At 41.1% G+C, this 23,501-nt stretch overlaps 1 long non-coding RNA gene across 1 annotated transcript; it reads left to right on the forward strand.

Moving 5' to 3' along the window:
• The first annotated feature begins 6,519 nt into the window (after positions 1–6,519).
• Positions 6,520–22,614, forward strand: LOC121845612. Its single transcript, XR_006082658.1, has 3 exons — positions 6,520–6,620; positions 8,479–8,536; positions 21,838–22,614. It is a non-coding gene; the product is annotated as an uncharacterized LOC121845612 (long non-coding RNA).
• Positions 22,615–23,501: the final 887 nt, after the last annotated feature.

Below are 23,501 nucleotides of genomic sequence, written 5' to 3' on the forward strand. Positions count from 1 at the left end.
GTAGGATGCATTTTTAAATGATAAAGAAGTGAATATCGTACAATTTGAACAGCATAAAGTCAATAGTCCTACTAACGACCTGAATGAGTATTATTTATTAGTATAGACTAATGTTGGCGCATGTATTTGTTTATTTATTTCGGTTATTTATTTTATCATGGAATTCCTTACATCCCCATATTATTATTCTTTTTAAATGGGTCTATAAAGACAAAAAAACACAAGGAAAACATCTCGATAGATATCAATGCAGATATGAGCCCACATCAAACCTAATAGTCTAAAAATCAACGATGCATTTACTAAAAATAATCCATATTGATAAACAAACAAACAAACACGTAATTTTTTTTATACCGCTGGAATTGTGTTACAGCAGAGAGACTAGCATGTCAAATCCGGCCCCATGCAGGTTTCCCATGAGGCTACTGCTGTGTTATGTAAGCCCCCGAATGAACAAATTTGTTATCCCACACCCGAGGGCATCTGTTGATGGATACGCTGTCCTGTGGGACAGAGTAAAGCTCCAGTACAACAGCCGGCGCTTATCTTGAAAGGCTTGTTTTAAGTGTTCCTCTGTTAATATACAAAAGATTTAAGGACACCCATTACCTGACTATTGTGGTATAATCCCATGGTTTTGTGTTAAACGTGCACAGTTGATAGTTTGGACATATGTCTGCTACTTAAATATCCAATTCAGCCGTTTTTATCTCAATATCAAAACATTTCTTGGTAACAATTGAGTACCTTACTGTGATTGCTTTCAATTAAAATGTTCAAAAATAAACAAAAAGCGCTTTCTCAATCAATCATTTGCTAGGACTGTCTGAGTGGGAGGGGGAAACTGAAAATATATTATTATTATTGGTCTATTAACTAATTTACCACCTGGTGACGTCACCAGGCAGGCCAAAACTCCATTCCCCGAAACAGTTAGAAATTTCAGGCAGTCTTTTCAAACAGCTCTTACACTAAAAGGGAATTATCATCATTTTCACAATTCAACAGTATTATTCCTACCTCGTTGTGTGGAATAATATAAAACACTTGGAATCGCTTTTTTGACTGCACTGGGCCCTCAAGGGTTTTAGTATTCATTTACAGGCTTTCAATATTTGTTTTATTGCAGGTATGTCCCACCAAACGATGTCAGAAAATTATAATTGAATCTTTAATCAAAATAAGCTAAATATATTAAAGCCATAATATTCTAGAATCAGGACCTAACCAGTATATTGTCCGTTAATGTGAGTCACACAAAACTATTTTTCACAATTTAATAGTCCAGAATATTGAAAGATACATGCATATCTTATTCGCTTAGAATTTCACATCACTCCATGTCGCTCTCTTTAAAAAAATTAAATACTGAAAACTGTATCTCAAAACCCAAGAAAATATTAAGAAAATATAAGAAAATATATTTGATCAAATGGAGCCATAAGTAATAGCCTAATATAATTTATTGTACAGCAACCCTTCCAAGACATGGCCTGCCGGTCCTGCACAGTGATCCATGGTAGCACAGTTACTGCACAGGGGAGTGTTTGGTGTGTGTAGTGGGTGTGGAGGGGTGTGGAGGACTTAGACTAAGGGGAGTGGTGGGACACTGGGGGAGGGGAGAGGAGGGGTGGTGTGGGACACTGAGGGGAGGGGAGAGGAGGGGTGGTGTGGGACACTGAGGGGAGGGGAGAGGAGTGGTGGGGTGGGACTGAGGGGAGGGGGGAGAGGAGGGGTGGTGTGGGACACTGAGGGGAGGGTAGAGGAGGGGTGGTGTGGGACACTGAGGGGGGAGGGGAGAGGAGTGGTGGGGTGGGACTGAGGGGAGGGGAGAGGAGGGGTGGTGTGGGACACTGAGGGGGAGGGGAGAGGAGGCGTGGGACACTGAGGGGAGGGCAGAGGAGGGGTTGGGTGGGACACTGAGGGGAGGGGAGAGGAGGGGTGGGACACTGAGGGGAGGGGAGAGGAGGCGTGGGGTGGGACACTGAGGGGAGGGGAGAGGAGGGGTGGGACACTGAGGGGAGGGGAGGGGTGGGGTGGGACACTGAGGGGAGAGGAGGGGTGAGGTGGAACACTGAGGGGAGGGGAGAGGAGGGGTGGGGTGGGACACTGAGGGGAGAGGGAGTGGAGGGGTGGGGTTGGACACTGAGGGGAGGGGAGGGATGGGACACTGAGGGGAGGGGAGAGGAGGGGTGGGACACTGAGGGGAGGGGAGAGGAGGGGTGGGGTGGGGAGGGGAGAGGAGGGGTGGGAGACATGAGAGGGGTAGAGAAGGGGTGGCGTAGGGGGCTGGGACCAGACTGTGGAGGAGACCTGTGGGGACGGGACTGGGACTCCCGAGGATTCCCAGTCCACTTGTGTCTGAAGGGCTGGATGGTTTATCCCACTTAATCAGCATCCTCTGAGACTGGCACTACCCCTGTGGTCATAAGACCTGCATGGGGTCACTGTGGAGGAGTCTAAATGAAGTGAGGCCCACGGAGACAATGGTTCTGTCAATCAGACTTAACCTGACTTACTTGTGTAATTATTCACTCCATAAATGCAAATTAAATCTCTCCAGTGTTATTTTAGTATAACATACAGGACAATATTGGGCCGCAGGTAGAGAGGTTTGAGTCATGTCTTTGCATGTCCTCTACCTACATCGTTGTTCACATTCTTGTCAAATGTGTGATTGATACAGTAGGACTTTACTACAGAGTTAGATACTATATTTCTACCCACAGATGAATTGGACAGTGGACACACAAAACAATAATTTTCTATCACAGTGTTGACTCCCATCATCTCCAAACCCTCCAGTATCATCATAAGATCAGATCCATCCACAGACAGTGACAAATCACACCATGCATAACATGCTGCAGCATGACCCTGAAAAACAACTGATGAAAAAGTTGCAATGAACATACATAGGCATCGTCACGATCAAAACATATATATATATATACAGTGGGGCAAAAAAGTATTTAGTCAGCCCCCAATTGTGCAAGTTCTCCCACTTAAAAAGATGAGAGAGGCCTGTAAATTTTCATCATAGGTACACTTCAACTATGACAAACAAAATGAGAAAAAAAATCCAGAAAATCACATTGTAGGATTTTTAATGAATTTATTTGCAAAATATGGTGGAAAATAAGTATTTGGTCACCTACAAACAAGAAAGATTTCTGGCTCTCACAGACCTGTAACTTCTTCTTTACGAGGCTCCTCTGTCCTCCACTCGTTACCTCTCTCATCTTTTTAAGTGGAAGAACTTGCACACTTGGTGGCTGACTAAATACTTTTTTTGCCCCACTGTATATGTACTGTATATATATATATATATATATATATACACATGAGATACACATTATATATATATATGTATGTATGTATGTATATATATATATATATACACATGAGATACACATTATATATATATATATATGTATGTATGTATATATATATATATACACATGAGATACACATTATATATATATATATATATGTATGTATGTATATATATATATATATACACATGAGATACACATTATATATATGTATGTATGTATGTATGTATGTATGTATGTATGTATGTATGTATATATATATATATATATATATATATACACATGAGATACACATTATGTATATATATATATATATATATATATATATATAATGTGTATCTCAGAAAGCCAACAGGTAAATGAAGATGTGACATTGCTTCCTGCAATTAGCCCGAGCTCGTCTCTTCCGCTGCTGTTTGGGCCATCATTTGTAGTTATTGGGATGGCACAGTGGTTTGGAGGTTGTAGCGGTAATGTCCTGGGGGCAGCTGTCAGTCCTACCCCATTATAAATGACAGAGCTGAGCGAGCCTCCTTGGCTGACTCTCAACACTCCGGGCTTCCTTCGGGGCCTTGCGTAGAAGCATTTGTCAGAGCGTGTGCCCTTTTGGTTTTCTAATCGCAGCGCAAGCTGTGGAATGCTGGCCCTCGATGAGATATTCCGCTCACAAACAGTGATTTATGTTCCTTGCGGTTTGCAGGGTGTTCGATGGTGAGGGGATTGCAGGTGTTGAGGAACTGGAGCCCCAGTACAAGGTTTGAATATGCACAGCTCGTGGTCTTTAGGCACAGCTACATCACAAGGATTAGTGCCTCTGGCCTGCCTGTACTGGGAGGTGGGACAATACATGTTTAAAATGCATATAGGTCCCTACAGTCAGATAGCGATTATACAAACACCCATATATGAAGGATTTCCCCCCCAACACATACTGTAAGTCTATGCCACATACAGCTGAAGCCTGAAGTTTACATACACCTTAGCCAAATACATTTAAACTCAGTTTTTCATAATTCCTGACATTTAATCCTAGTAGAAAGTCCCTGTCTTAGGTCAGTTAGGATCACCACTTTATTTTTAAGAATGTAAAATGTCAGAATAATAGTAGAGAGAATGATTTATTTTAGCTTTTATTTCTTTCATCACATTCCCAGTGGGTCAGAAGTTTACATACACTCAATTAATATTTGCTAACATTGTCTTTAAATTTTTAAACTTGGGTCAAACGTTTCGGGTAGCCTTCCACAAGCGTCCCACAATAAGTTGGGTGAATTTTGGCCCATTCCTTCTGGAAAGCTGGTGTAACTGAGTCAGGTTTGTAGGCATCCTTACTCGCACACGCTTTTTCAGTTCTGCCCACACATGTTCTATAGGATTGAGGTCAGGGCTTTGTGATGGCAGCTCCAATACCTTGACTTTGTTTACCTTAAGCCATTTCGCCACAACTTTGGAAGTATGCTTGGGGTCATGTCCATTTGGTAGACCCATTTGCAACCAAGCTTTAACTTCCTGACTGTCTTGAGATGTTGCTTCAAAATATCCACATAATTTTCCATCCTTATGATGCCATGTATTTTGTGAAGTGCACCAGTCCCTCCTGCAGCAAAGCACACCCACAACATGATGCTGCCACCCCGTGCTTCACGGTTGGGATGGTGTCCTTCGGCTTGCAACCCCTCCCTTTTTCCTCCAAACATAAAGATGGTCATTATGGCCAAATAGTTCTATTTTTGTTTCATCAGAAAGAAAAAGTATGATCTTTGTCCCCATGTGCAGTTGCAAACTGTAGTCTGACTTTTTTATGGCAGTTTTGGAGCAATGGCTTATTCCTTGCTGAGCGGCCTTTCAGGTTATGTCGATATAGGACTTGTTTTACTGTGGATATAGATAATTTTGTACCTGTTTCCTCCAGCATCTTCACAAGGTCCTTTGCTGTTGTTCTGGGATTGATTTGCACTTTTTGCACCAAAGTACGTTCATCTCTAGGAGACAGAACGCGTCTCCTTCCTGAGAGGTATGACGGCTGCATGGTCCCATCGTGTTTATACTTGCGTACTATTGTTTATACAGATGAACGTGGCACCTTCAGGCATTTGGAAATTACTCCCAAGGATGAACCAGACTTGTTGAGGTCTACAATTTTTTTTATGAGGTCTTGGCTGATTTTTTTTGGTTTTCCCATGATGTCAAGCAAAGAGGCACTGAGTTTGAAGGTATGCCTTGAAAAAAAAATCCACAGGTACACCTCCAATTGACTCAAATGATGTCAATTAGCTTATCAGATGCTTCTAAAGCCATGATAATTTTCAGGAATTTTCGGAGCTGTTTAAAGGCACAGTCAACTTAGTGTATGTGAACTTCTGACCCACTGGAATTGTGATACAGTGAATTATAACTCAAATAATCTGTCTGTAAACAATTGTTGGAAAAATTACTTGTATCATGCACAAAGTAGATGTCCTAACCAACTTGCCAAAACTATAGTTTGTTAACAAGAAACTTGTGGAGTTGTTGACAAAACAAGTTTTAATGACTCCAACCTAAGTGTATGTAAACTTCCGACTTCAACTGTATATACATCGCTATATGTAGTAGGGAACAACCTGATTTCTCCAAGAGAGACCTGATCCTGGATCATCCTTATTTAGTTGTCTGTGGATCAACAATGCATCAACCAATCAGATAAAATGACAATCCGGGATCAACAATGCATCAACCAATCAAATAAAATGATGATCCGGGATCAACAATACATCAAATAATCAGATAAAATGACGACCAAGGATCAACAATATATCAACCAATCAGATCAAATGACAACCAAGGATCAACAATACATCAACATATCAGATAAAATGATGATCTGGGATCAACTCAGCTTCTGTAAATTATATCACATAATCAACACAGTAAAATGAACATTTGTTATTTGTTTTTATAACATAAAAATTGGATCTAAGTCGAGCACAGTTCATCACCAATCGGTAAATATATCAAAGAGTGCCTGTCTACATACTGTAGATAATTAGTTTGGAGAATAAATATGTTATACCTCCAGATCTAGACAAGCAGTGTTGTTGATAAGCAGTGTAGGCTAGTGTTCAACATACCGCTTAGCTTGTCCTCTCTTTATGGAGTAACCCAGCTGACCTTTGCCCCCGATTTGTATTGAAAGTCACAACATAAAATCAAGAAGGCAAAACGGAGAGAGGTTTTTTTTTCACAGCTCTAGTGTTTGCCCTCTCTCCACCACTTATGCTGCTTTGGTGTCTACTTTAAAAGGTCATTGAAGCTTGGAGAGCACATCCTTTTTGTCATGCAAAGCAGAGCTAGGTCCTTTTAGCTCTTTAGCTTCAACTGGAGAATTGGCGTTGAGAAATAAAGATTCCATTGTTGTGAAATTCCCCTCCGGCTTTGTTGTGAGATTTACGATTGCTTTTGTGAATGAGTGTTTTGGCAGGAGGCTACTGCAATATTTCACTGAGATACATATATTTTATGGAAACATCCACAATATTTTATATGTGAAGAAGTCACAGTTCAAATGACTTTTTTAAAACTATGTGAGTTTCACAATGTGTGATAAAAAACAAATCTGCACCATTTGTGTGTTTAGATCATTGTTACTGTGCTGTTGACTTATTGTTACTGTGTTGTTGACTTATTGTTACTGTGCTGTTGACTTATTGTTACTGTGTTGTTGACTTATTGTTACTGTGTTGTTGACTTATTGTTACTGTGCTGTTGACTTATTGTTACTGTGTTGTTGACTTATTGTTACTGTGTTGTTGACTTATTGTTACTGTGTTGTTGACTTATTGTTACTGTGTTGTTGACTTATTGTTACTGTGTTGTTGACTTATTGTTACTGTGTTGTTGACTTATTGTTACTGTGTTGTTGACTTATTGTTACTGTGTTGTTGACTTATTGTTACTGTTGTTGACTTATTGTTACTGTGTTGACTTGACTTATTGTTACTGTGTTGTTGACTTATTGTTACTGTGTTGTTGTTGTTACTGTGTTGTTGACTTATTGTTACTGTGTTGTTGACTTATTGTTACTGTGTTGTTGACTTATTGTTACTGTGTTGTTGACTTATTGTTACTGTGTTGTTGACTTATTGTTACTGTGTTGTTGACTTATTGTTACTGTGTTGTTGACTTATTGTTACTGTGTTGTTGACTTATTGTTACTGTGCTGTTGACTTATTGTTACTGTGTTGTTGACTTATTGTTACTGTGCTGTTGACTTATTGTTACTGTGTTGTTGACTTATCATTTTATTTTTTAATGAACTTGTTCCCCTTTCTTAGTCTATTAAGTCCCTATAGCAGCCTAGATATTACAACTGTGAAACAGAACAATATTGTACAAAATGTACACATGTTTCTGTACATTACCATAAAACAACCCCTTTGTGCAGGCAAACCATTTTGATTTATAAATTGTTGTCAATGTCTATGAATTATTGCTATGGTAACCTAGTCGGTCAACTGGCAGCTTCCACATTACATTAATGTCGATCAAATGTGATGTCATCAGATTATGTGCCTATCAAAAAAATTCCATTCAGAAAATGTGACTGTGGAGACTAAAGTGCAAATGAATGGGTTGAGTGAGTCTGGGTTTTGTCATGACATGTTGCAAACAACTTGACGTGCGCTAACAACCTTCCTCAGTGATTTAATAACAGTCATCTATGTTAGACCCCACCCCCACCCCTCTCTCTCCTTCTTTCTTTGCCAGAGGGATTGCTATAAACTGCACCAATTTACCCGAGTCCAACCATATTGTAATGGGTGCGTCTCTCCAACCCTTCCCCCTTCCCTCTGCTTGTTCCAACCAAGGACAGGGGTCAGTTAGAAGGCCTTTCTGGCCCCGTGGCAGATACATAGTTCCAGGCTCCTCATTGGACAGTACTAGTCCAATGACCTTTTCAACTCTTCTCTCCTCCGTGACCCTAAAATGCCTAGAGCTTGAGGTCATCATTTTCTATGTTTATCTTTCTTGTTTTTCCTTTCACGTTTGAATAAATGTTTGCTCCCAGCTGTAATGAATGTCAAATAATATTATCTTTATACGTTGCACAGTAAAGGTGAGAAGTCTTTATTAATAGTGATTCCTTTGTGTGTCTCTATAGGTGGAAGTATTCATTAGCAGCTCTGCAGTTCTCCTGAAGAAAAGACCGGATCCTACCGGTAAGTTAGACACACTGTATGTACAACACAGCGAAAGGTTAAATTACAGTGTTTTAATTTTCTATTAAGTCATCCGGTGTTCCTTGTTAACAGGGAGACGAATCAGTGTTATTGCAATTATGTGGCGCTCTTAATTCAATTTGCCCCTGTGAACTAAAATGAGTTCTAAACTTCCCCATTAAACTTAATTGCTGTTCATTCAATTCCATAAAACGGGGGGAATTGTCAGGGGAAATCCTGATCATAAATGTAATTATTTTAATAACGGGGGCGCCGGTGTACTAGTTATCCCCCTCATTACCGTACGTGATTCACTATCGCTCTAGCCTGACAAAACCCAACCAAGATCCTCCTCTGACAATGTATTGGGCTGGAACAGGGCAGGGAACCATCAAACAAAGACATGTTCTACAGGTCAATGTGGAATGTATTGTGTCAGGGTTAGACACCACACAAATCATGGTTTTTGGTGCTTTTCTATCAAATGTCATTCTTTTACCCAGGTTGGAAGCCACATATTTCCAATATTTTCAATCTGATCATTAATAAACTGCTTTGACTCTACACATTGTCTTCCTGTTAGATGTTTAAAAAACAGTAGCATTTATTTTCAGAAGAAGAGAAATGTACCTGGAAGCCCTGATCACAGTCACAAGCTCAGTCTCTCCATGACGCTCGAAAATATCGCTCCCCAAGGTTTCAAAATGGTAGCATTTAGCCCTTCACTGTGCTGTCCCCCCTTTCTCCTTCTATCCTTCCCTCCCTCCCTCCTTCCTCCTATTTCTTCCCATGTCCATTAGACCTTGCAGACTAATCGAGCAGCACCAATTGCTCCCGCGGTGAGATCATTAAGTAAATTATTTTAAGATCAAACGGCCAGCAGTCACAATGAAGTCCTGTGTAATGGTGAAAAGCTCAGAAGTCTCCCCCTCCTCCACCCCCTCCTGTGAAATGAAAGCCCAGTGGGTAGTTGTCTCTTGCACCTATCAGGTGGATACCCAGGCCATTAGACTCCTTTTAGCTGCAGGCTAAGGCAGGACCCGCTAATTGGCTGCAGGAACAAAACCAAACCCACTGACAGGATCAGACTTGCATGCCGCTTTTAAAGAGATGCCAAATTATTGTGAGGGTCCAAAGACAGAAACAGCAGTGACAGGAGGCTAGCTAGCTACCACTGGAATGGTCCACCTAGGAGAGGCAGGAGGCTAGCTAGCTAGCTACCACTGGAATGGTCCACCTAGGAGAGGCAGGAGGCTAGCTACCTAGCTACCACTGTAAATGGTCCACCTACAGTAGGGGGCAGGAGGCTAGCTAGATAGCCACCACTGGAATGGTCCACCTAGGAGAGGCAGGAGGCTAGCAAGGAGAATTAGGCAGAATGGACTAGTGAGGTTGTTCTGGTTACGACATAGGTTATCACAGGAGAGTACAGATTGTTGATTACTTGATAGCCACCTCTGAAAATTGACTTTTGAATCACTTCTGGTACTTTATGGTAAATTAATGTAAGTGTTGTGTTTATAAAGTACATTGCATTCAACCATGTTTACACAATTTTGATGAATTGGACTGATAAACCACATTGATGAAAGAATCAGAATTCCAGGAAAGGTTTTTCCAGCTATACAGCCACTTTCCTCCCTCAAAAGGGGTCTAACGTTGAGATGAGTCCATAATTCAGATCCTATATACATTAGGAGAACTCTATAGGCCTCAACCCCACATGAATGGATAAGATTGGCACCTTGTTTATAATTCAGTCATAGATAGATAGATGGATAGATGGACAGGACGATAGAGAATTACTGAATCTATGTCCCAAATTACACCCTATTCCCTATATAGAGTACACTTTGGACTTTGGACCAGGGAGCCCTATGGGACTATGTAGTGCACTATTATGTAGTGCAAGAAATAGTGCACTACATATGGAATAGGCTGTGTCTCAGATAGCACCCCTGAGGTTCATTGTGGTCTCTCTCTCACATAAGGCCTCAGCTTAGCTGGCCAATTAGAGCATTTGATGAGGTTAGACAGAGGACAGGACTGACAGACATCACTGATCAGAGAGCTGCAGGTATATACAGACAACAGCACAGACATATATCACTGATCAGAGAGCTGCAGGTACAGAGAACAGGACAGACATACATCACTGATCAGACAGCTGCAGGTAGCTACAGAGGACAGCACAGACATATATCACTGATCAGATAGCTGCAGGTACAGAGAATAGGACTGACAGACATCACTGATCAGACAGCTGCAGGTAGCTACAGAGGACAGCACAGACATATATCACTGATCAGACAGCTACAGGTACAGAGAATAGGACTGACAGACATCACTGATCAGACAGCTGCAGGCAGCTACAGAGGACAGCACAGACATATATCACTGATCAGATAGCTGCAGGTACAGAGAATAGGACTGACAGACATCACTGATCAGACAGCTGCAGGTAGCTACAGAGGACAGCACAGACATATATCACTGATCAGACAGCTACAGGTACAGAGAATAGGACTGACAGACATCACTGATCAGACAGCTGCAGGCAGCTACAGAGGACAGGACAGACAGACATCACTGATCAGAGAGCTGCAGGTACAGAGAACAGGATAGTCAGACATCATTGATCAGAGAGCTGCAGGTACAGAGGACACACAGACAGACATTACTGATCAGGGAGCTGCAGGTACAGAGAATAGGAAGTGTGTGTGTGTGTGTGTGTGTGTGTGTGTGTGTGTGTGTGTGTGTGTGTGCCATTAGCTCAGTTCTAAAGCCATTAGACAGACAGTGATTACACACTAAGTGCTGTCCCTGGACGGTGGTTTGACAGCTTGCCTTTTTACTGGGTCAGAGTTCCTGTTGGGTAACATAATTAAGAGCATGGGTGTAGAAAGCAGGTCACTATTATATACAATGGACTTTCCCGTGTATCTCCTTTATAATCTATCTCAGTATAAACCTACACAAGAGAAGTTTCAAATCATATTTGGTTTGTTTGTTTCTGTTGTCTCACTGAAGAATACATACATTTTGCCATCAGAACAGCCTCAATTCATCGGGGCATGCACTCTACAGGGAGGGGTGTCAAACTCATTCCACGGAGGGCCGAGTGTCTGCAGGTTTTTGTTTTTTTGTTACAATTAATCCCTAGACAACCAAGTGAGGGGAGTTCCTTACTAATTAGTGACCTTAATTCATCAATTAAGTACAAGGGAGGAGTGAAAATGCACAGTTACTCATCCCCTGTGGAATGAGTTTGACATTTGTGCTGCGTGAAAACTCCAGCACCATTGCAGTTCTTGACACAAATCGGTGCACCTGGCACCTACTACAATACCCCAGTCAAAGGCACTTACATCTTTGTCTTGCCCATTCACCCTCTGAATGGCACACACACACAATCCATTTCTCAATTGTCTCAAGGCTTAAAAATTCTTCTTTAACCCGTCTCCTCACCTTCATCTACACTGATTGAAGTGGATTTAACAAGTGACATCAATAAGGGATCATAGCTTTCACCTGGATTCACCTGGTCAGTCTGTGTCATGGAAAGAGCAGGTGTTCTTAATGTTTTGTACACTCAGTGTATTTTGCGCTGAATTCTTGCACTCACTCACCCGCACATACAGCGATCCTTTTTCAGTAGTTTGGCTCTGTTTTGACCAAGGAGAGGAGATGGAAACCAATGCATGAGATGTAGTTTTGATTTAAAAAATGACCTTGTTGTCAACTAACATGAATTAAAACGTGAAATCAACAAAAATGTGTACCATGTCACTGGATTTAGGTTGAAAGGGAAAATCCAGTCCAAAAGAAATATGTATTTTTTTTAATACATTTTTTATGAATCCACTGTTCATACAGTCCCAGAATGTGTTGCATGTCAGCAGTCAAGTTTTGAAGATATTGAAGCAAAGTGTCACCAGCCACATCATCATGTATAAAATACCAAAATAGAGTTTTTGGGGGTGGAAAAAAAGGAGGAAAATTCTCCAAATTCCATCACGTTGATGACTTTAATCAGTTTTCCATGTTGATTCAACATCATCAGAAGGAAAGACATTGAGTTGTTTGTTGTTGAAATGACATGGAAACAACACTGACTCAACCAGTGGGTAATGTTGTAGATAGATGAGATAGAAACCAATGCAGCAAAGTGAAGAGCGTGATTTATCCTCCTCCAGCATGGACCGTCAGTCTCATCAATCACATGTTTTAATTAGTGATAGCTCTCCTTTGTGACTGAGAAATGTGCATGTAATTCAATTTGGGGCTCCCCGCAGCTCCGACCCAGTTCTCCCAAGTGAAGATTTGTCAATTCAATGGAAGTTCAGGCAAGGTCCTAATGGTAGAGACAGGGGAAAGGAGTGAATTAGGTAAAGCAATCTGCCACCGCTGACATCATTGTGTTCTGTTGAATGCTGTGGGGCAGGACAGGAGAGACACGTGCTGTAAGCTTTATGACACCCTGCAGTTCCTGTATCTGTACCTATGACTCAATGATATAGGTTTACATAAGGGTTTGGCTATGATAAGATCAGCTGTGGTATGTGGCTCTGCTGGCTTTTTTAATGTCCTTGGTTACAGGGAACTTATCAGTCCGACTTTTTATTTTTTATTTCGTCTTTAACTTTTTTATTCTCTCCCCGTCTCTGTCTTCAGGGAGCTCTTGCTCTATCTAGTCAGCTAAACACCAGCCACTAGTTCATTATTTGTGGGGAAAAGGAAGCAGCCTGTTCAGTACAGCTAAAGCTACAGTATTAAGGATGGCATTATCCGCCATCTGACGTTGTCACCAAACTAAACTCTTAGAAAAAAGGTGCTATCTAGAACCTAAAAATGTTCTTCGACTGTCCCCATAGGAGAACCCTTTGAAGGACCCTTTTTGGTTCCATGTAGAACCCCCCTTTCCACAGAGGGTTCTACATGGAACTCAAAAGGGTTCTACGTGTAACCAAAATGGGTTCTATGGGGACAGCCAAAGAACCATTTTGGAACCCTTTTTTCTGAGTGTATCTATGAACAGATGATCAACCACACCACCCTCGACAGGGACACACTATACTCCAAAACCTCCCAAACAGCCTTGGCCCTGTCGTTGACCTCCTGTACAGGTTTAGAGATTAACACTTCAGGCAAAACAAATCCACCTAATCTGTGTATGGCCCTGCACTGCAGAAAACAATTAACTGACATAACCTCATTGATTTATAGTAGCTATACTGTAAATACTGTCATATTTTTGCCTCAGAGTGAGGGTCAGCATTAAAAGTTACACTATCTGTCAATCTGTCAGGCTGCATTACAAATTCCACCCTAGTCCCTATATTGTGCACTCCTTTTGATCAGAGCCCCATGGGTACCCTATAGACCCTGGTCAAATGTAGTGCACTATATAGGGAATGGGGTGCCATTTGGGATGCGGCCACAGTCTCTGTCCATGTACATGTTTGAAATACCCTGTAGGACCCCAGGCTGTACAGATGGCTGTATGACTGCTCAGGTACCTATTAAAAGCTATTGTACAGGCCTGTACGCCTGTCGTCTCATTTGTAGACCATCTGCTCACAGAACCATGCCAGCAGGTGTGATGTGATTGGTTATCACGGTCAGGATGACCGAACCATGATGATCCAGCAATCTAGTAATGTGATGTTGTTAAATGACTTCAACTACGATGCGCAAACAAGCCTGTCTGTTGGTACTCTTTACACTAGTCTGGACATGGCTGTTGGTATTCTTTACAGTTGTCTAGACATGGCTGTCTGTTGGTACTCTTTACAGTTGTCTGGACATGGCTGTTGGTATTCTTTACAGTTGTCTAGACATGGCTGTCTGTTGGTACTCTTTACAGTTGTCTGGACATGGCTGTTGGTATTCTTTACAGTTGTCTGGACATGGCTGTCTGTTGGTATTCTTTACAGTTGTCTGGACATGGCTGTCTGTTGGTATTCTTTACAGTTGTCTGGACATGGCTGTCTGTTGGTATTCTTTACAGTTGTCTGGTCATGGCTGTCTGTTGGTATTCTTTACAGTTGTCTAGACATGGCTGTCTGTTGGTATTCTTTACAGTTGTCTAGACATGGCTGTCTTTACAGTTGGACATGGCTGTCTGTTGGTATTCTTTACAGTTGTCTAGACATGGCTGTCTGTTGGTATTCTTTACAGTTGTATTCTTTACAGTTGTCTGGACATGGCTGTCTGTTGGTATTCTTTACAGTTGTCTGGACATGGCTGTTGGTATTCTTTACAGTTGTCTAGACATGGCTGTCTGTTGGTATTCTTTACAGTTGTCTGGACATGGCTGTCTGTTGGTATTCTTTACAGTTGTCTGGACATGGCTGCCTGTTGGTATTCTTTACAGTTGTCTGGACATGGCTGTCTGTTGGTATTCTTTACAGTTGTCTGGACATGGCTGTCTGTTGGTATTCTTTACACTAGTCTGGACATGGCTGTCTGTTGGTATTCTTTACAGTTGTCTAGACATGGCTGTCTGTTGGTATTCTTTACAGTTGTCTGGACATGGCTGTCTGTTGGTATTCTTTACAGTTGTCTGGACATGGCTGTCTGTTGGTATTCTTTACAGTTGTCTGGACATGGCTGTCTGTTGGTATTCTTTACAGTTGTCTGGTCATGGCTGCCTCCTTATACAGGACAGTATTGCTGGAGCCTCCGTAGACCTAGTGATGTGTAGAATCACCTTGTCCTTGATACTTCCTCCATGTAATTTGCTTGATGACTGTTGTTTAGTGTGTGTTGACTCTATAGTATTGTCTATTGAATTGAATTGCATTAGATCCAGTGCTGGGTGGAAGCACCTCAACACATCCTCCACTTCATTAGCTTGCTTAGAGTGTTGACTCCAGGGTGCTGTTGACTCTAGTGCGTTGACACTTCATTTTGGATTGTCATTGACTTCATGTGATAGCCTATCTTGCTATTCTGGGATCAATGATGAGGGTTTGGGGAAAGAACTTCTGTGCACTTGTGAGACACATTTGATCTTATTCATGATGTGAGGGTGCTATCAGCATGACTTTGTTTACCCCTTCAGTAATCCATTGAAATGACAATCTAGTGATGGGCAACAAAACAGGTCCCGCTGCCTCTTGCCCTACAAAGAGACCAGGACCTCTTATCCTTCATTTAAACGTTTCTCTTCTGATTCCCTCTTCAATAGGAGACTTAGCTGATACTGAGGGTATAGGGCCCGAGCCGTTACTCAAAACAATGAGAGCTTTCAGAGTTAAAGGGCCCATTCAAATGCTAAAGGCGGCAATAGCTAATTATTTAGTTCTCACCAGACACTTGAAAGTCTCTTATCTGACACATGTTGATGCAAAGTCACTGTAGGGTTATCTATCTCACAGCAGTCATCTATCGCCTTTACTTCCCTATGGGAAGAGAGAGGGAAAAGGAAGGGAAGCCTTCAACACTGTTGATGCTCCTCTCACAAATGTGTATCTGTTATTCTAATCTACTGTAATCTGCACGATTCCACTGTAATCTGCTCTATTCTACTGTATTCTACTCTGCTCTTTTTAATTAGTCCTTTATTTAACTAGGCAAGTCAGTTAAGAACAAAGTCTTATTTACAATGACGGCCTAAGAACAGTTGGTTAACTGCCTTGTTCAGGGGCGGAAAAACAGATTTTTACCTTGTCAACTGGGGGATTTGATCTTGCAACCGTCTGGTTACTAGTCCAACGCGCTAACCACTAAGCTACCTGCCGCCCCACACTGCACTCTGCTCTATTCTACTCTGCTCTATTCTACTCTACTCTATTCTACTCTGTTCTACTCTACTCTATTCTACTCTACTCTACTCTGTTCTACTCTAATCTATTCTACTCTATTCTACTCTACTCTATTCTACTCTAATCTATTCTACTCTAATCTGCTCTGCTCTATTCTACTCTATTCTACTCTGCTCTACTCTACTCTATTCTACTCTATTCTACTCTAATCTATTCTACTCTAATCTGCTCTGCTCTATTCTACTCTATTCTACACTGCTCTATTCTACTGTATTCTACTCTATTCTATTATTCTCTATTACATTCTACTCTATTTTACTCTGCTATACACTGCACTACTCTGCTCTATTCTACTCTGCTCCTCTCTACCCTATTCTACTCTGCTCTGCTTTACTCTTCTCTATTCTACTTTGCTCTGCTTTAGTCTACTCTATTCTACTGTACTGTGCTCTACTCTAGTCTACTCTACTCTACTCTATTCTACTCTATTCTGTTCTACTCTATTCTCTTCTACTCTACTGTAATCGGCTCTACTCTGTTCTACGCTATTCTGCTCTACTCTATTCTACTCTGCTCTGCTCTACTCTACTCTACTATGGTCTACTCTATTCTACTCTATTCTACTCTGCTCTACTATGGTCTACTCTATTTTACTCTATTCTCCTCTCCTCTGCTCTACTCTACTTTATTCTACGCTACTCTATTCTACTCTATTCTATTCTACTCTATTCTACTGTTGGCTTCTCTATTCTATTTGACTCTGTTCTATATGCTTTCCATCTCAGACCATGCATGTACACTACCATTCAAAAGTTTGGGGTTGCTTAGAAATGTCCTTGTTTTTGAAAGAAAAGCACCTTTTTTGTCCATTTAAAATAACATAAAATTGATCAGAAATACAGTGTAGACATCGTTAATGTTATAAATGACTATTGTAGCTGGAAATGGCAGATTTTTAATGGAATATCTACATAGGCGTATAGAGGCCCATTATCAGTAACCATCACTCCTGTGTTCCAATGGAACGTTGTGTTAACTAATCCAAGTTTAGCATTTTAAAAGGCTAATTGATCATTAGAAAACCCTTTTGCAATTATGTTAGCACAGCTGAAAACTGTTGTTCTGATTAAAGAAGCAATAAAACTGGCCTTCTTTAGACTAGTTGAGTATCTGGAGCATCAGCATTTGTGGGTTCAATTACAGGCTCAAAATGGCCAGAAACAAATAATTTTCTTCTGAATCCCGTCAGTCTATTCTTGTTCTGAGAAATGAATGCTATTCCATGTGAGAAATTGCCAAGAAACTGACGCTGTGTACTACTCCCTTTCCAGAACAGTGAAAACTAGCTCTAACCAGAATAGAAAGCACAACTGAGAAAGAGGACAAGTACATTAGAGTGTCTAGTCTGAGAAACAAACGCCTCACAAGTCCTCAACTGGCAGCTTCATTAAATAGTACCCACAAACAGAGGCGATAGAAAGAAGAAAAAGACATATCTCTGACTGAGCAATAAAGAGAAAAGATTAAGATGGGCAAAAGAACACAGACACTGGACAGAGGAAGTCTGGAATTTTTTTTAATGAACAGACAAGTCTAAGTTTGAGGTGTTCAGATCACAAAGAAGAACTTTCATGAGACGCAGAATAAATAAATAAAATGCTGGAGGAGTGATGACGCCATCTGTCAAGCATGGTGGAGGCAATGTGATGGTCTGGGTGCTTTGGTGCTGGTAATGTGGGAGATTTGTACGGGGTAAAAGGGATCTTGAAGAAGGAAGCCTGTCACTCCATTTCGCAACGCCATACCCTGTGGACAGCGCTTAATTGGAGCCAATTTCCTCCTACAACAGGACAATGTCCCAAAGCACAGCTCCAAACTATTTAGGGAAGAAGCAGTCAGCTGGTATTCTGTCTATAATGGAGTGGCCAGCACAGTCACCAGATCCCAACCCTACTGAGCTGTTGTGGGAGCAGCTTGACCGTATGGTACGTAAGAAGTGCCCATCAAGCCAATCCAAATTGTGGGAGGTGCTTCAGGAAGCATGGGGTGAAATCTCTTCAGATTACCTCAAAGAATTGACGACTAGAATGCCAAGGTCTGCAAGGCTGTAATTGCTGAAAATGGAGGATTCTTTGACGAAAGCAAAGTTTGAAGGACACTATTATTTCAATTAAAAAGTCATTATTTACAACCTTGTCAACGTCTTGACTATATTTCCTATTCATTTTGCATCTAATTTCATGTATGTTTTCATGGAAAACAAGGGCATTTGTAAGTGACCCCAAACTTTTGAATGGTAGTGTATATTATCATAAATACTATAGGACAGATATCACATAGTAGATTTAGAATCAGTAAACTGTTCCAAATTCGCTTCAAAATATTCCTAAGAAACTGTTTTGGTATATACAGTTGAAGTCGGAAGTTTACGTACACTTAGGTTGGAGTCATTAAAACTCGTTTTTCAACCACTCCACACATTTCTTGTTAACAAACGATAGTTTTGGCAAGTCAGATAGGACATCTACTTTGTGCATGACACAAGTAATTTGTCCAACAATTGTCTACAGGCAGATTATTTCACTTATAATTCACTGTATCAAAATTCCAGTGGGTCAGAAGTTTACATACACTAAGTTGACCGTGCCTTTAAACAACTTGGAAAATTCCAGAAAGTGATGTCATGGCTTTAGAAGCTTTTGATAGGCTAATTGACATAATTTGAGTCAATTGGAGGTGTACCCGTGGATGTATTTCAAGGCCTAACTTCAAACTCAGTGCCTCATTTCTTGATATCATGGGAAAATCAAAAGAAATCAGCCTCAGAAAAAAGACCTCAGAAAAAAAATTGTAGACCACCACAAGTCTGGTTCATCCTTGGGAGCAATTTCCAAATGCCTGAAGGTGTTGTTCATGTTCATCTGTACAAACAATAGTACACAAGTATAAACACCATGGGACCATGCAGCCGTCATACCTCTCAGGAAGGAGATGCGTTCTGTCTCCTAGAGATGAACAGACTTTGGTGCGAGAAGTGTAAATCAATCCCAGAACAACAGCATAGGACCTTGTGAAGATGCTGGAGGAGACAAGTACAAAAGTATCCACAGTAAAACGAGTCCTATATCGACATAACCTGAAAGGCCGCTCAGCAAGGAAGAAGCCACTGCTCCAAAACCACCATAAAAAAGTCTGACTACAGTTTGCAACTTCACATGGGGACAAAGATCGTACTTTTTGGAGAAGTGTCCTCTGGTCTGATGAAACAAAAATAGAACTGTTTGGCCGTAATGACCATCGTCATGTTTGGAGGAAAAAGGGGGAGGCTTGCAAGCCGAAGAACACCATCCCAACCGTGAATCAACTTCTTGGTGTCACTCAGTTAAATTAGTTTATTTTTGGGGTACAGTGGTGTTAATTAGAAAACCAACTCCTTCTCGGTGCTGTGAGTGGATATTGTGTGAATGTTTTACAGTGTATTTTGTACAGTAGAGCTATAAAGTCAGTGTCTCAAATCCCCACATAAAGTGACTATTGGTCTCCTGAGGAGCAGACCCTAAGAGTATGTCCAACTAGCTGCCTGCCCAGGCAGGGGCCAAGCTGTTCTCTCTAACAATGTTACAGGGCAAGAAAATCATCAGCTTTCAATCCTGTTTTGGTATGACAGGCTATTTTATGGTACACCCAAAATACATGTGGTACCAATTCATCCCAGGTCTACATATACTGTCACTCTCTCGCAGTGATGTAAAGTACTTCAGTAAAAATACTTTGGAATAAAAAAAAAATGTTAAAAAGTGTTGGACCATGCACCTGCCTGTCTGTAAATTTAAAAAACAAGAATGTGGTGCCGTTTGGTTTGCTTTATGTAAGGAATTGTTGTAGATTTATACTTTTACTTTTACTTTTGATACTTAAATATATTTTACCAATTACATTTACTTTAGACTTTTACTCAACTAGTATTTTACTGGTTGACTTTCACTTTTTAAAAATGGGGTACTTTTTCCACCACTGCTCTCTCCTCACTGCTAGAGAGAGTCCAGTATGGGGGACGTGTAGGGTGGGCTAACAAATACAGATTTAGAATACATAGAAAACCTCATTTGGATCCTGGATGCTGATTGGCTGAAACAGCATTCCAGACGTGTACATTATGAACTGGAAAAGTACAACACAACAACAAAGCAAACTAAACATCTTGTTGCTTAGAAACCTGTATGGAAATAAGTTCCAGCGGACGGCAGTAGTGTAACACTTTGTGGTGGTGACACCAAACGACAAGCAGCAGAGATGTCTGTAATCGGTCTCTACCTGTATGTACACACTTTACTAACCCATCATAGACCCACAGCAGTAAGAAAGTATTGTAAGATAATTATAAAGTCCCCCTCACTACTGGAAGAGACATTTTTTTGTGTTATTCTGTAGTAGCAACAGTGTAGTATGATTAGGATTTAGGGTGAAACATGCCATTTTAAAGAAGAATTCACCCCTCTAGACTCATTTCCTACATACAGACCTCCAAAAGAAATTACCTTAAAGCAATCACTTAATTCCACCAACCTTAAGTTATTATGGCATCACCTTTATGCCACCATTTTTACAAGACTGTGTTTGCATTTCTTAATCAATCTCACAGTCAATCCCAGTTAATCCCAAATGCTTCACCTTGGCAATTTCCAATGTCGTATCCCCTCAGACAGACACAGACAGACAGACAGACAGACAGACAGACAGACAGACAGACAGACAGACAGACAGACAGACAGACAGACAGACAGACAGACAGACAGACAGACAGACAGACAGACAGACAGACAGACAGACAGACAGACAGACAGACAGACAGACAGACAGACAGACAGACAGACAGACAGACAGACAGACAGACAGACAGACAGACAGACAGACAGACAGACAGAGAGAGAGAGACCAATTTAGTTCTATATGAATGACTTACTGGAAATTACTCTACATTTAAATCAAATGTATTTATATAGCCCTTCTTACATCAGCTGATATCTCAAAGTGCTGTACAGAAACCCAGCCTAAAACCCCAAACAGCAAGCAATGCAGGTGTAGAAGCACGGTAGGTACACTAAATGAATGTTTTTTATTTTAATCTGGTCTGTATGTCCTTTTAGTGTTTGGGGGATTATCTGTTAAGAACAATAAAGCAAGATTCTGCATGCAAATGCATCAAACAAGCAACTACGTCATGATGAATGGTATTGAATAGGTCACATATGCTAATAATCTGATGTACCCTGTCCCCTACATCATATTTGTGATGCAAATAGATACAATGACTCCGATAGGAATGCTGATGATCCAACAATCCACAGGACATTCAGTTGATTGGTTACCGTAAAACAGAATTTATTCACCGTTCTTTGCTATTAAAGTTGTTAAGAGAGCTCAGCTCTGTTACTCCAGCATCTTATTCCCAATCAATTAGTCAGTTAGATGTTCATTTCCTGTGAAAGTTTTAGAGATGTTGTTGATTGTGTTCTGTCTGTTTTCTCTCAGTATCTAATGGCTCTGAATCAGTGTGGCTGAAATCCCTGCTCGGAGACAAAAATGGAAATGCTCTCCCTGCAATCACAGCCTTTCATCCAGCCCACTAGGAAATATCGTGTCTATTAGCCATTAGCTGATCTGATATCCTGGTTTAGACAGCTCAGGCGTCTCTCTGTGTGGCTGTTTGGAGGGAGACTGAAGAGATTGCAGGCTTCGACCCATGTGTCTGTTGATTGACTCAAATCAACCAAACTGTGGCCCAGATCAGGCTGTCTGGAAACAGATGTCCATTGGTGATTGATTTGATTGGCTGTCTAATGCATTGCCAAATGTGTGTGAATGCTCTGGAAGAGTCAAGGAGTCATGTTACGATGTGTTTGTTAGAAACAGGTTGTAAAAATACGTTGGCAGATTTAACAATGTGATGATGGATGTCAACATACTTCTTGGAGTGAAGATACATTTTAGGAAATGATTCACCAATGAAATTATATATGATTATGTATATTTCTATTAAAAAAACGTCTTTATGAAAAATAGCAGCTTTGAGGTCCTGTCCTTCAGAACATCATTTAGGCACATCTGTTAACTTTCAATAATATTCTGAAGGAATTTAATTTGTGTTTTGCAATAAGATTATACATATTATAAATGGAATCATGTGTAATACTTTGTTCTCAGAACAGGTAATGCTATCCCATATCCAAATTCCATAACGTTGTAGGTACACTAAGAACATTGTTTTGGAAGTGTTGTTAACTATGCAGCTAATCGTTCAAAAGGGAAATTCACACAGCTCCAAGTGGAAAGAAAACTTCATTCTGAAAGACTTATAGATGTAGCAGCATGTATTGGCTTGTGTCTCTAGTGCTGAAGAGAACAGGTCTGACAACAGAGAGAAACATGGCTGACGCCAGGCTCTCCCCCTCTGTCTGGTCTCCCAGTTCACAGCAGGTTAAAACACTACAGTACTAAACGCTCCAGGCTGCTCTCTCACGACACACACTCACCTTTTACAGCTCCGCTATGGTGTTTCAATTCACATCTGGACTGTTGTTTTGGCTCTTTGGACTAGATATCCTAATGTGCTTGTGTGTGTCTGGTGTGTGCGTTCTAATTCATGGATTTGTGGATTAACACACACACACAGACACACACCAGACACACAGACACACAGAGACACACACACACACACACACACACACACACACACACACACACACACACACACACACAGAGACACACACAGAGACATACACACACACACACACCACACACAGACACACACACACACACACACACACACACACACACAGACACACACACAGAGACATACACCAGACACACACACACACCAGACACACACACACACAGACACACACACAGAGACACACACAGACACACACAACAGACACACACACACAGACACACACACACACACACACACACACACACACACACAGACACACACACACAGAGACACACACACAGACACACACACAGACACACACACACACACAGCAGACACACACCAGACACACACACAGACACACACACAGAGACACACACACACACACACACACACCAGACACACACACACAGACACACACACGGCAGTGTCCAGCGGCAGTGAGAGACCCAGGTCAGTCTGACAGAAACACACACACACACAG

The sequence above is a fragment of the Oncorhynchus tshawytscha genome, unplaced genomic scaffold (genome assembly GCF_018296145.1).
Source record: "Oncorhynchus tshawytscha isolate Ot180627B unplaced genomic scaffold, Otsh_v2.0 Un_contig_107_pilon_pilon, whole genome shotgun sequence".
Classification (NCBI taxonomy): Eukaryota; Metazoa; Chordata; class Actinopteri; order Salmoniformes; family Salmonidae; genus Oncorhynchus; species Oncorhynchus tshawytscha.